The sequence below is a fragment of the Macrobrachium rosenbergii genome, chromosome 1, assembly GCF_040412425.1.
Source record: "Macrobrachium rosenbergii isolate ZJJX-2024 chromosome 1, ASM4041242v1, whole genome shotgun sequence".
In the NCBI taxonomy this organism is placed as follows: Eukaryota; Metazoa; Arthropoda; class Malacostraca; order Decapoda; family Palaemonidae; genus Macrobrachium; species Macrobrachium rosenbergii.
Window position 1 is genome coordinate 11,565,015 of NC_089741.1, and position 15,108 is coordinate 11,580,122.

At 39.6% G+C, this 15,108-nt stretch overlaps 2 long non-coding RNA genes and 1 pseudogene across 2 annotated transcripts; 2 read left to right on the forward strand and 1 right to left on the reverse strand.

The window, feature by feature from the left end:
• Positions 1-9,161: 9,161 nt before the first annotated feature.
• LOC136854979 (uncharacterized) lies at positions 9,162-14,532 on the reverse strand. Its single transcript, XR_010857931.1, has 3 exons — positions 14,453-14,532; positions 9,403-9,477; positions 9,162-9,241 (listed from the first exon to the last, which is right to left on the reverse strand). It is a non-coding gene; the product is annotated as an uncharacterized lncRNA (long non-coding RNA).
• On the forward strand, positions 11,842-13,408 carry LOC136841712 (uncharacterized; annotated as a pseudogene).
• LOC136855406 (uncharacterized) lies at positions 13,419-14,319 on the forward strand. Its single transcript, XR_010858088.1, has 2 exons — positions 13,419-13,988; positions 14,104-14,319. It is a non-coding gene; the product is annotated as an uncharacterized lncRNA (long non-coding RNA).
• Positions 14,533-15,108: the final 576 nt, after the last annotated feature.

Genomic DNA, 15,108 nt, shown 5'->3' on the forward strand with positions numbered 1-15,108 from the left:
TTCAACCCCTGACCTCAAATTGACTCCACCACTTTTCTACCTCCTGTGACGTCACGTAACTCTACGGGAATAAAACCATCCTTCCAACCCCCTACCCCAAATTGACTCCACCTTTCCTACCCCCCGTGACGTCACGTAACTCTACGGGAATAAAACCATCCTCCCAACCCCTGACCCCAAATTGACTCCATTCCTAACCCCCGTGACGTCATGTAACTCTACGGGAAACCCTTCATTTGAACCCCCGACCCCAAATCGACTCCACGCTTATGCCCCCGTGACGTCACGTAACTCTACGGGAATAAAACCACCCCACCCCAACCCCAAATAGACTCAGTTCACTGCTTTTTTGCGACTCATGTCCCCTTTAATTGTTTTCAACGTAACCGGGACGTTTACCTCCTCCTCATATAAAATCTCTAAATTAATATATGCACATCGCGAATGTAGCCCTCTCTCTCTCTCTCTCTCTCTCTCTCTCTCTCTCTCTCTCTCTCTCTCTCTCAGCCGTTACATTTTGCTTAGATATTCGGAGTATCATGATAAAAGGATATTTGGCGACTGACTTCAACCTCATGTGAGACATATATTTATCAATTTGATATCTCCCCCAATAACCGACACACGGATGAAACCTGACCTTATCGCCATATTTGCCAAGCTGACTTCACCCTCACGTGAAATTTTATCTATCATAGAATTTGAGTCATAATCTCCATACACTACACAAGTTTAAAGGCAAACACTTCAATTTGTTTATTTATTAATACCGAGTTTGAAAGAGGTTAAATGAAAAATCAAATGACAGACGGAATTTCAGTTTTGTTTATTTATTAATACCGAGTTTGAAAGAGGTTAAATGAAAAATCAAATGACAGACGGAATTGTTATTTTATATTTGTAACCAATGCTAAATACAGGGGAATGAATTAATATTCCATACAAATACATACATTAGAAAAAAACTGTATATACAAACACGAACGCGATAATATACGCATTCGCTTTTCCAAAAACAATACTTCAACGAAACACACGGCTACTAAATATTTTCTAACCTGTTCCTTCACATCACAGCCTCAGTATATGCCACATACATCTACTCCAGCACTTTCCCGACCGTTTATCAAAGACGACGTTTCATCTAACACCTCAAAGCTTTTAAATTTAGCTAACAAGTTTTTCATATATAAATCTTCCACGCACCTTTCCTCCAACAGGGATAAATTCTTTTCATTATAGCCACGCAACATATTTTACCAATTTTGCTCATTTCATCACTGAATGTAGCTAACACAGGTAAATATTGATTCAACCAAGTCGTATTAACACGCCCGCTTTGACCGATGCCAGCGGGAAAGATAACATACTTGACATAGTCATACGATGATTTAGATAATTCTTCCTTCAATTTCTTGACCGAAGAAAAAAGTGGTTGAATCTCATCTGCTTACTATCTCTGGCCAAACGATCGGCATGATCTTCATCTTTGGAATAAGCCACGCTCTTTTGTGCGTATTCGTTCTCTTCAATGGGGCGCCGATACCGTATTGTGTTAATAAGGTAGCTATGGTAGGGAGATCAACTTCATCGTTGCATTCCCAAGATGTGATATTTTCAGGTCTTTTCACAATGGCGGAACCTTCAATACCCCTATCACGAGGACATGCATATGATGCACCAGTGCGAGAATATCGAAAACCTGCCAACTCGGCATACGGATAAGCACGAATGACGTCTGCCACCACACCGTAATTCCTGCATGTGACACAATTAGTGGCCACTACTAAACACGTGTTCCGCTTCCTGAACATATTTTCGGACAAGTTCCCGAAAACTAACTTGCACGAGGAGGTTGATGAAGCCATGGCGAGAGTCCACGTCTTGATGTGACAATCCTTCAAGAGATAATGAGCTACCCGAGCTCCCTGCCTTTATCACAATCACCGATTACAAACCAGTTGTGACGAAGCATCAAGTCTCTCTCCTCCCAGCCATGATTCACACACACACGAATAAACAAGTCTTATCATTCCTCACGCCAAAGGTCATCCACACATATGACTCATTTTATCAAAATCAGTATCACTCCCAGCCATGATTCAAGCTCACACGAATAAACAAGTCTTATCATTCCCCCATGCCAAAGTCATCCACACATATGACTCATTTTATCAAAATCAGTATCACGTGACTAAACAGCTCCGGCATCATTGTTCCTAAAATGTTAATAAGCCACCCACGCATCCACCATGCTTCTGTTTCGTTTCTTCCTCACAATCGCCATCTTGTTTTCCTCCTCCTCCCTCCTCCTCCTCCTCCTCCTCCTCCTCCTCCTCCTCCTCCCTTTTTCCCCATATTTCGCCACGTTTCGATTTGTTTTTTAATGGCTATATTCCTTAACATCCAATCTTTAACCCCGGCCATTTCTATGAAGTAGTGATAATTCGAAATATTATCAACGTGGGTTTTTTTATTCCCTTGAAATTCTCGAGCTATATCTAAAATATTATAACCTGCGAGTGGATGAGTTAAATCTCCTTCTTCATTCCATTCAACCGTGTTAGAATCTTGTAAGTGCTTAACAAAAGCCGTAACATATGACTTTTGAGGTTCTTTAAAAATATTGGAATAATACCTGTTAAATCGGGATTGCTTTTTTGCGAGTCATGTCCCCTTTAATTGTTTTCAACGTAATCAGGGCGTTTACCACCTCCCTCCAGTCACTGCACCTACACTTTCTATAGGAGGAGGAGGAGGAGGAAGAGGAGGTCCCGTGAGCGATATAGCTGGCACAGACAGTTTTTGGATATTAAGAGGGACGTGTCCGCTACTACTAACAGCTGTCGTATCCAACTTGCCAGTACCCTCCAGGTTATTAATATCACCATCACAAACCTCTTTTCTATTCATTAACTCTCGTAGGTAATGGCAGGGATAACGTAAAACTCCTTCATTTTCAATTAAAAGACTTCCTACCAAACTCGCTGCAATAGGCAATAACGCTGATAGAATAGCCCCCTTTACGACTTTTCAGTATATTTTTCTTCTTAGATATGGACGTTGTTTTCAAGGACACAAGATGAATTTCTCGTCTACAATTTCTTAAGTGTTTAATAAACTTCTTATCTTGAGTTAGATTACCACAAAGAAAATTTCTAAAAATTTCCGAGAGCGTAGCCACCAAACCACCGTTTAAGATGGGAATGACTTTACTTCTTTCACTGGGTGATAAACCAGAGATGAATAAAATAAAGTTTTTATTTTTACGTATTAAAGGCTGCTTACGGTTCATATCCGTTCAATTTGAGATTCATCAACCCAGGAATTGAATTGTCTCGGATAACCTTTCCAATGAACGTAATATTGAGTTTTATTATTTTTCTTCCTCCTTCCCAGAATAGTGATATCATACGTTTCTGGTAGATTTGTGGGAATTAATTCTTCACGATAAAATGCACCCTTTATTTCTTCACCCGCTAAATCTTCCAAGAAGTATACGACTGGATTTTGCGATGTATCCACTTTTCGGATTTTAAAAATTTCTAGAGTATTTTGAATTGTGTATCCTCCTAAAAATTGCGTTCCGACGCTCATCGGCAATGCGTACAACGTCTCCAACATTCAAGAGCGAAATGGTGGGAGGATTAACGAGAACAGCCTTTTTATACATACTCGAGAATTGACGTTCAATGTCATCTCTAGCCGTTAATGCGTGAACCTCTTGCGGGGTGCGACCCAAACTCCTATGGGGGTTGTGGTTGTAACTCTGAACAATGTCACGCAAGACGTTAATGTATTTTAAGGTATTCTTATGTGTGAGATATCTATATATCCGACTTTTAATAGTCCTTATGACTCTTTCAGCTATAGAGGATTTGATTTCTCTCGAATAAACGCTATATAATTTTATATTTTTACTATCTAAATATTCTCTGACATGTTTGTTATAATATTCTCTACCCTCATCACTATTCAAACGTGAAATTCCTGAAAATTCGGTAGATTCGATAACCTTCTTCAAAGCGCGACGCATAGTAACACCATCCTTCTTTTTCAAGGGAACAATTTGTAGATATCTGGAAAACACGTCAATAAAGACCAGCAAATATTTAAACCCATTATTATACCGAGCTAATTTGGACATATCGGCTAAATCGGTGCTCGCTATTACTCGCGGTTTGGGTGACATGATTTTTCTTCTGGGGAATTTTTTCGAGTGACTTTATGCAGTGTGTAAGACTTTTGTCCACGCAAGAATTCTTTAACATTTTCACGTGTAATTTGGCTATCCAGATTTTTCGCTACCCTGAATAAAGAGTCCACCCCGCTGAAACTACCCACACCCCGTGCATCTCCGTACAAAGTTTTTAGCAGTTTTATCCGTTCTTTATCCATATTGGTAAGCTATTTGATATTCCGTTTCACCCAGAATATTAGTTCGGAGCTGTAACAGTTCAGGTGTTGACGGAGCGAAGCCTACTAACAAATAACCGTAACGGTTACGTGATAGGGCCTTTTTATATATGTCCGAAAAGGCTGAAGCTTTTTGACGGCCGAATAACTGCCGACCTAGAGTTTCAATTTGACTAAAATCGCGATTTTTCATTAGAATATAATGTGAACAATTCAGGCTTATACTTCTACTAAACTTGCCCGAATGAAACATATTCTGCGTTATGAATATAACTGAAATAGATGAATGACGTCCCGCTGTGAAGGCGTTAGTGACAAATTTATTATCACTAGCCTCGAGGAAACAATCGTCGAGTATGAATAATAGACCTTTATTAACCTCTGTCTCCCCCTTTTCAGCGTAATCAAAGGGATTTAAAATTTCTTTGGATACTTTAAATTTGGGACCTATTGAGGGATGCATTTCGAGGGGTGTTCAGATACCCCGCAATATAAAATGTATTGGAAACGCGTTTCATAGAGTTCAATGATTTTTTGACAAAGGACGGACTTGCCACTGTTACTAAACCCCGCGATGATAATACGAGCGGGATTAGCGAACGGGTCTAACAACTGCCCAGGGAAGGGACCTGCCGCAGCCATGATGTTAGCGCGTTCAAGACTAAAGTTGTATACTTTACACGCTCCTTTTATATACAAGCCTTAATAATAATAATTAGGGTGAATGGAAGTTGACGGCAATAATATTTGTTTAATTTCCATAATGAAACACATACAGGTTTTTCCTACAATATCAAAATACAATGTACAGTAAAAATGCAACCTATAATAAAAATACAATTTAATAATTTAAAAATATAAAAACCAACTGTGTATATGAATATATTATATACAATATAATATATTAAAATATATGAATATAGGATAAAATATATAGTAAAATATACAAACTATGACACCCGGTCAAGGTGTGATACGCCTCCGTTTAACTGGAGGAGAGGGTGAAACCATTTCCTGTCGAGGAGAAGTCAAAGACGCCGAAGAGAGAGAGGAATTAACATTGTATATTTTACTATTCTCTCTTCGACGTTTTGAACATCCTTTCACCCGCGGGAAATGATGTGATGGATGTAGGGTCGGAGGAATTCTCGAGGTGCTAGGAGCGGGAGAGATTGCCGCTACTGCTGGCACCGCCACTGCCCTCTCTATCTCCTCCTCCTCCTCCCCCCCCCCCCCCCGCCATACCCTCCTCCACCCCAATGTCTGGATGTCCATACGCCAACGATTTATAAGGTGTCACATAATATCTCTTGTCCTCTAAAGGACAGAGAGATACCTTTCGCTGGCTCGTATGACACATCGTACCTCCTACTCTTTGCAAATTGTGCACACGAGTATAAGTAATCTCATTCTTTTCGATTACAGCTCGATACTGGTCATGCGGAATGGTCTTTTGCCGGCACCTTTGTACTCCTTTCAAGGTGTTACTACGACTAGTTTCCGTCAGATACGAATAAACTTTAGGTTTAACGCCGATAAACTCCCTCATGAGTTCAGCTCCCGTTTCAACCTTGACTAACCCTAGTTTCCCCTTACGTGACTCATCATACAATTCGTGAGTTTTGGGAAATTACTCAAATCCATGTAGGGTTTGAGCACACCCTTCAGTTCTCGATTGAGGTTATCAGTCGCGAGGAAAAGATCAAGCTGTCAGTGTCGGTATAAAGGAGCTGAACTCGGTGTCCATACTGCTTTCGAAGAACGTCGTAATAGAACTGATACACCATATCCTTCGCCATGTCTAGTATACTGAAACCGATATAAATCGGGGATTCAGCCATAACAGACTCTTTGCAATGGTTCACAATGTACCTGTCATTACCCAGTTTTTCCAAAGACTTGTACGTGTGTTTGGATACATTCCTGAGGAGAGAGGCTTCACCGGTGGTGACGACAGTTCGGGTAGAATAATTCAATGAATTTTTAATAGTGACACCGAAAAGACCATTCATTATGATTTTGATGGTGTTCCTCTTGTCCGGATCGGTCTCTTTAGCACGCCTTTCGGCATTCTCCAGAATATATTCCTCAAATAAAAATCCTGTTTGAATTTGTACACTTTCCTTATTACATCAACTTCGAGACCGAGTCTTATCAATGTTTGTAATAAGGGAAGACAGATCAAGTGATTACGCATGGGTAAATGCGTACCCGTCAACTTAACATTTTTCTTGGGTAGCTTCACCTTGAATTTATTCATTAGGTTTTTACTATAGGGCGATAGATCCTGGTGAGTCACATTCATGTGATGAATGGCGAGAGGGAGATCGTCCGTCTGTAGAGCAACATCCCGTCTAACTGGTTTGGTATCGAGCAGGATGAAATAACCGTATTCACCCTGTGAATCAATGGCGGTAATATCGCTAGCGACAAAACTTTCTAATTCGGCAGGGCAAAGTTCAGTTATTTCACCCAAGGGCATTTTGTATTTACTCATAACTGTGGGATACAAACTGGTGAAATCAACGTATAATATATACGATTGAGGATCACCTACCCTAAAACTGGGATTTAACTCTGGATTATTAGCTACACATTGCCTTCGAACTAGACTACAAAAACCGCCGCGGATGTTTTTACAAATTAATTGATAGAGTTCACCATTCGAAATGAGGGGAGACGAATTTTAGAGGAATACAGGAAAGCATCGAGCGAGAGAGAGGTAGAAGTCAGGTAACGGGCGGGGTCTAGTCCAAATTGCGCCATGGCAGCCTTCCTCCAAGCTAAATAAACGTCTGCTAATAATCCCACATCCATTAACAAATACAAAATGGTGTAATCTAGAAGATTGGCGCAATTAGCAGCGTTCCAAACCTTGACCACGTGTGCATAGTCCTCGCTGGAAAGGGTTTCCCCTGTAAGTTCCGAATCGAAACACTCTCGAGAAGGGATGCCAGGCTTTCGCAGGATATTGAAACCCGTCACATAATCATAAGGGTAGTACTGTTTACCCGTACCCAAAACTAAATCGAGACAATCCCGAGAATACTGGGTTAACAACTTACGTACGATTTCGAGGGAACCTTTTTGTTTGATATGACTCGAGGCGAGACTAGAAAGGGTCCCTCTAATCACGTTGTTGCTATCCACGAATCTCAGATTGCCTGATCTGGCTGAGTAAAATTTACTACCCTCGCGTTTCAGAATTTCAAAATCATGTTGAGCCCCCGCCTCTTTCAAGACCAGGGCGATGTCATATGACAAATTGTGTACGAACACTGTTAAAGTCGGCTCCTTAAATTGAATCTTCAAATTACACTGTTGACACAGTGCACACAGAAAGTTATCCCGTGCCACAGAATGAGCGTGATGTCGCATTTTCGTGACTCCAGCCTTGAATTCGACGTTGCAGCCTTCGCAATGAGTGCTCGCTTCAAACTTACGGGTGGATTCAGGAGTCATATGTAAAGGATACGCACGCATTCGTTCGCGCAATAACGCCCAGTCCCGGTTCATGTTCTGCAAACAATCATCAACGCATTTCTCTCCGTGACTTAGTCTATGGGTACAATATTCCCCGTTCTACCGTCAACGATCACGTAGCAGTAAGCGAAAGCTTTCTGCCGAGATACTATTCTCGGATCGTCCTCTCCGGTCTTCGGTTGAATATTATACGCTTCAAAATCCAGGAAAGCCATGTGTGAGATTGGCTGCAGAGCTTTAACTTTAGTAAACTGTTTAAATTGACCGGGTTCTGGGTATTCGACAGTGGTTCGAGCGGTACAGGCCTGAGTGTGTGCCTCGCGGATGGTGGGACTATTAAACAAAGTCAAACAATTGTAACACATACCACCCGCGTGCTCAGTCCCCGCCCCTGCTTGAATCCATGTCGGAACTTCTTCACGAATGCCAACATATCCTTAATCAACGCAACGTGGTCGTCAGTGATTAATAACAACGTGACCAAATGACGGCTTTGGGGTTACCACCTTTCCTCGCCAGATGTACCGTCCAATGTTTTTTCCGCTGTTTCCCCCCCATGCCTAATTCACATAATTTATACAGATATATGTTGAGGTTATTCCCCTTTTCTAATGTTTTGAAAGAGTCATGGGTCAACGGCATATCAGGCGAGTGTTTGATATTAAATTGCCCCCTCCCCATCCTCCTCATTAAGACACGAGGGAGGTTGTTAATACGTGTGGGAGGGTTATCCCGGAGTACAACGTAAGCTTCTAATGCTGTAATAACACAGTTGTACCCGGACTGAATATTGATAACCTGATCACTACCACGGACTCCCTTGGGATACGCCTTGAAGTTATTAATATTCACTAACTCACGCCGCGTGATATGAAGTTCAACCCTGTCCAGCGAGGTCATACACCAACCCGAACCCTCAGTACGGTTGAGTCTTTCTTCCAAGTTATTAGCTATAAACTCAATAGCCTCCTCCAGGAGTCATAGATCGAGTCAATCGTAGTGAGGATAGGCGGGGTACATAAATAAAAAGCATTTTTTCATTCATGTCGCCTAGCATCCTCACACTGGTGATAATAACACACAAGTAGAGCATAGCCGAGCGAATACCTCTTTCAAGGAAGTTACTGAGCACATCTTCGCGTAATCGGGCTATGCTACTACTTAGCTTCATTGCCACGTCAATGTGTGACCCTACCGCAGCCGCATAATGAATGGTACTCACTACCTTGTTACCCTCCGTTCTTTCCTCGCGAGTGCAGATCCCCTCCACCAATGCGTGACGCTTCATTATTATTACTCCCCATCAAATCTTCATCTAATGGGAAGTCTTCAGCGAAGGGATCTGTAAAGATCGTGTTAATTAGCACCGGAGTGAACGTGTATTATAATAATAATAATAATAATAATAATAATAATAATAATAATAATAATAATAATAATAATAATAATAATAATAACTGCAAAAACAACAATGATTATATAATAATAATAATAATATTTTACCTGGATCGGAGTGTGGTGAGGATGATTCATCATGGCGGCTAGAGGCTTGGACATCTTCTTTAATGACGTGGCAATCTGTGAGATAACAAATTCATGAATACTGCATGACATATCATGAACGTGGAGGTTTTTATGTATAACATGAACGTGGAGGTTTTTATGTACACATATTATTTATAAACCCGATGCCCATTGTTAGTCATACAGTCTACATTCAACATGTGTAGCGATCACATCATATACGTGAATAGCAAAGCATGTATAAGTACATTTCCAGAAAACCGGGCGTGTAAATTTACCAATAGGTTAGCTGCCCCAATATCATTACCGAAAGAAGTGGAATATGAAGTGGGCCTAGTGGGAGTCATTCTCCCGAAATTATATTACGCTATTAAACCAGAAGACATTGATTTTACTATTCAATTTAACGTGATCTATAACGAGTCAGTTGGGAAACGCGTTTATACTTATATTTATAAGTCCATTTCGGGTTTGTTGGGTGGTGATATGAATGTCATGACTAGAGCGTTTAATACGGAAATTATTGAACAATTATCTGGATTTTACGGTGAGCATATTCGCGGAGCTATCCGCAGGGACGGTTTATTCTCATGGAATGATGACACGAAGGTAATGAGCATTCCACATGTCGATGCAGGAGTGGCCAAAGTTGACATGATTGATTCAATTACGATTAAACTCAGTGCTAAAGCAGCTAATATGTTTGGTTTCAATGAAAAAGTCAGGTATTTAATATACAGTTCGGGTGCGTTGAGACCTCACCGCGGTAGAAATATATTCCATCAAGGCGTTGAATACGTTTACCTGTATTCGGGTATCGTTCAACCTACCATCTTGGGTGATAAAATGGTTAATCTCTTAGACTGTTTCACGTTAGGATGTGCATGTGGTAAAGGTCCGCATAATGCCATTTATAAACCTTTAAATACCATTGACGTATTGATTACATTACCATCGATGTCTCGGATCAGAACGGTGAAGAAATAATGTTTACTGAAAATGGGGTTGTATCATGCAGTCTGCATATAAGACCTAGATAAAACGCTATCGAACTTTTCTTATAAATACCATTCGTGACATATACCCATCGTAGTATTTAACCGACATGGCTGGTGAACACACCATATATTTGAGCAGTCTCGGCTGTTTAGACACGTATACCAAAAATACACCTTCGAAATTTGCCAATAGATTACCTACACCTATATTATTACCTAATGGGGTTGAATATGAAGTAGGTTTAGCTTCGATCATGTTCCCGGGGAGTTATTACGCTATATTATCCAAAGATGATTTATTCACTCTCGAATTTATTACAGAGCGTCATAAACGTGATAGGCATACATATTTGTACAGACCGAGAATAGCGATGTTAGCGGGGGATATGAAAAGACTCGTGAGAGCTCTTAATAAGGACGTGCATGATTATTTGAAAGTTTATTACGGTGATAATTTCATAAATTATTTTAATAGTAACGGTATATTTCATTGGGATGAAGATTTAAGGAGAATTACTATGCCACGTATCAAGAGAGAGAAACTGAGACCGGGGGACGTTAAAAGTATATACGTAAAATTTAGTGGAAAAGCCGCGAAATTATTAGGTTTTCATATTAATACTGGTTATGAAATATATGGTGGGCGTGAATTGAATGAACACGTTTCCCTTGATTCTCTACCTGATAATTGTGGGGTAGATTATATATATGTGTATACGGATATAGTTCAACCGACGATTTTTGGTGGGAGACTAGTCAATATATTGGACTGTTTTACTTTAGCAAGTGGTAGAGGAAAAGGAATACATAATACAGTCTACAAATTGTTGAACACGAACATCTTGGATCAGATTTCTATTCTTATCACGGATCAAAATGGACACCTTTTACATTTCGCTAAAGACTCAAGCGTTACTTGCCTGCTCCGTATAAAACCTAGAGGAAAATTAGATGAATAGGTACGTATATAATTCGATGTTCACCCTTGGCATTCCTTATTCGTGATCGTAACACCCTCGAGTCAACTAGAACGTGTGAATCAAGCTCCACTTAAATTGTTTGGGAATAGTATAAACAGTAAAATGAGAGTGTTATTCGCGCCTCCTTCAGAGGCGGAATTTAAAAACTATTTTTATCAGACCCTTTATTAAGGAGAGGGGCGGGGTTTGAGGATATTTCCGTTTTCTATCCCGGTCGCAGGAGGGGAAGTGGTATTTTTCTACTATAAGTGGTATTGCACGTAAAGTACTTCCTTTTCTATTTAATGCCGCGAAACCTTCAGTTAATGAATTCGGTAGATCTGTGTTATCTGATATGGTAAACAACGGTTTACCTTTAAAAGAATCCTTAAAACGAAATGGTATAAGAGCCCTCAAAACTACTGGACAACGAATTTTAAGCGGTACTGGAAGGAGAAGAAGAAGAACGAGACGGAGGAAAACGGTGAAACGTTTAGTTAGACGGTCGAGTGTGGGAGGAAAGAAAAAACGTAGGAAGAGGAAGGATACACGCGTTAAATCTAGAAGTACATATAATAAGGACGTGTACGATCTTTTGTAACTCATTCATCAATTGACATTCGGCGGGTACGCACTCGTTCTACCCTTCATCTCAAATTATATAAACACAAAATATGGCTAGCGTAGTTCCTAACATACCCGGAACTGGTAATCAAGTTCCTGTTTCATCGTATATTGCGGGTATATCTGAATTGTTCCCGAATGTTAATAGACGGAGAATTATTGAAACTTCAATTAATTCAAAGGAAAGACTGGATTTTACACCTTGCAATATTTCCGTAAATCAAATTCTAACTGATAAATATATAGAATTTCGCATTAATGGGGTGGCAGGTTCTTTCTTAGATTTGTCAAGTATAGCTTTAGAATTATATATCACAATAGATAGGGCCGGCGCGCAATTAGCAGATGATGATCACGTGTCTGCCGTTAATGGTCTAAGTAATACATTATTTAAATCCGCTTCTGTTTTCTTGAATGAAAAGTTGGTGGAATCCTGTCCTGTATTTAACTATCAATCATATATCAAAATGCTGAAAATGATAAAGCCCTCGGCATTACCTACCACCGGTCGGGCGGGATTTTTATATGATGACTATCATGTAACACACGGGGTAACTCGACAATTTACTGCCAATACCTTCGGTCAAACCAGCAGGTGGGAGACGAAAGTTATGGGCGACATTAAAACGCGGGGCGTGCATACATATTTTCCACTTCTTTTGGATATAGCGACTATAGACATGTATTTACTGGATTCGATTGACTTGAGGCTTAGGCTCGAATTAGCAAATAATAACTGGGTTATGGTGCCCACACAGACGGACATTTAAATGTGATAAATATAGAAAAGGTTAAATTATGGATCGATAGAGTTACCCCACATTATAACGCAATGTCGGCTTTAAATGAGGCGATAGCAGTTAATCCTATACAATATATATTTGATAAGACTTTATACAAGACATACGTTATTGGGCAAAATGAAAATTCGATTTTAATTGATCAACCTTTTAACAGTTGTATACCTGAAAAAATCACATTGGCCATGATTGATATGGAAACATTTTCAGGTGATTACGCAGCCAATAGCCTATATTTTCAATCTTTCGATTTAAATAATATACATATTACCGTTAATGGGAATACTGTATATAATATTCAATGCAGTTTCCCTAATACCATCATGCAATTATATCACGAGACGCAGAAAAGTATAGGGGTGGCGGTGATAATCTGATCACTTATGATAGTTTTAAAAATGGTAGAGCTATTTACTGCTTTAATTTTGTGGTGGAAGATGTTGAAGATTCCATGCCAGTGGAAATTTCGGCAAACCTGCGAATATCGATCAGGCTGGGTACGGCTACACCTAACCCTTGCATTATTTTACTTTTCGGGGATACCAAGGGTATTTTAACGGTGGATGCGGATAGAGTTATTCAGTGTGATGTTAGGGTTAAATAGAATGGATACAAAAGAAATTGAAATAAGTTTAAAAGGTTCACTCGGTGACCGGGTTAAATATTTAGGTGTGTTCGCTTCGGATGAAGTAGGATTATTGACATTGCCAGAAAATAGAATCAAACCTTTAGTTTTTATATCTAATACATTATCTTCGTCTACTGATATTAATATTGTCGGTCATTGGGTATGTTTTTACGTGGAAAAATCACCTAGAAATATAATCTTCTTTTTGATAGTTACGGTATAAATCCTAAAGTTTATTCGAATGACTTCTCTAAATTTATATATGCACATCCCAAATATAGCCTCTATCGACTAATAAAACAAATACAACCCGATAAATCGTACAAATGCGGTCTTTACGTTAGTTTTTTTGTTCATTGCGTGAGTCACCGAGGTGTGAAAACAGTATTATCCTTAATACAAAATGTATTCTCATTCACTCGTTTGAGAGGCAATGATAAATGGATAACGGGATATTATTTTAAATATTTGAAAAAGTTTAAATGTTCACATTGGAGGTCGGGGGTCAAACGTGCTATTACATACAAGGAATGTCTCCGCATCTTAAACAACTAAGGTAAATGCATATTTTTCTTTGATTTTTATATTACCCCATTTACATTCTGTTAAGGATATATTCTATATATGTATCATACACCGTGAATCACATAACTATTTTTTACTTATTTCAGGATGAGCTGTGAGAATCATTCACCCGTGAACGTCGGTGATAAAATGCTAAGACGTCTTAGTCGTTTCCTCTTAAACGCTTTTCGGAATATTCGCCTTATCATAAGGATACACGTGGACGTTATATTGGGATGTGTGCTGAGACAGTCTGACGGTGATTAGTGTATTGAATTTGTACACTGTCTTTTATGTGGTCAATAAATCCTTATGAATAATCATATATGTGTTTTTTTTACTATGCCCACAATCCATTTGAAATCAAAAACAGGAAAACGGAGAAAAAAGAGTGCGTGTTTCTATGGAATCAAGAACTGTTATTAAATAAATATATAACACATCGGTTTTACATACCTTCACCGGGTTGCTCGTTTCCTTCAGTAGTGGGTGGTGGCGGAGTTGGTGGGGGTTGCACTGCTGTGGGCTGTCAGCGGGGTTGTTGCATCTCCTGCTACTTCTTCTTCTGCTCCTGCTTCATGGTCATGACCTGTTTTCACCTTCCTAATAAATGTGTTGGGGGCTCCAGCACCATAGTAGTAATGGTGTCTGACCTGAGTGGCTACTTCGTCAGCTGACAGTTCGCTACTGGAGTTATTTCCCATATCTGAAAGAGAGAAATAATGGCTGTTTTATATATTCTGTTTCTTTCAACGGGTACATTATTTCATATGAATATCTATTCCGTATACAGATGAATCCTATTGCTGTTTTTAATATTTACTATATGTTCGAGTAAATGGAAAGTGTTTTATATGCTACTTACTGAATAGTGACGGGGGAATGACGTTCCGGTCAAGAGAAATACTTGATGCACTTACTCTTATAAACTTTGGGCATGGAATAACGTCAATTTCCCTTGTCGGCTGTATTTATGGTGTTCAGTCAGAAAGTAATAATCAGGTGTGACATACGGTGTTTCGTTGAAGTATTGTATTCCAAAGATGTAGATCACACCGATCTGTGTGGATGACGTTTGGCGTGAGGGAATGATAAGACTTGTTTATTCGTGT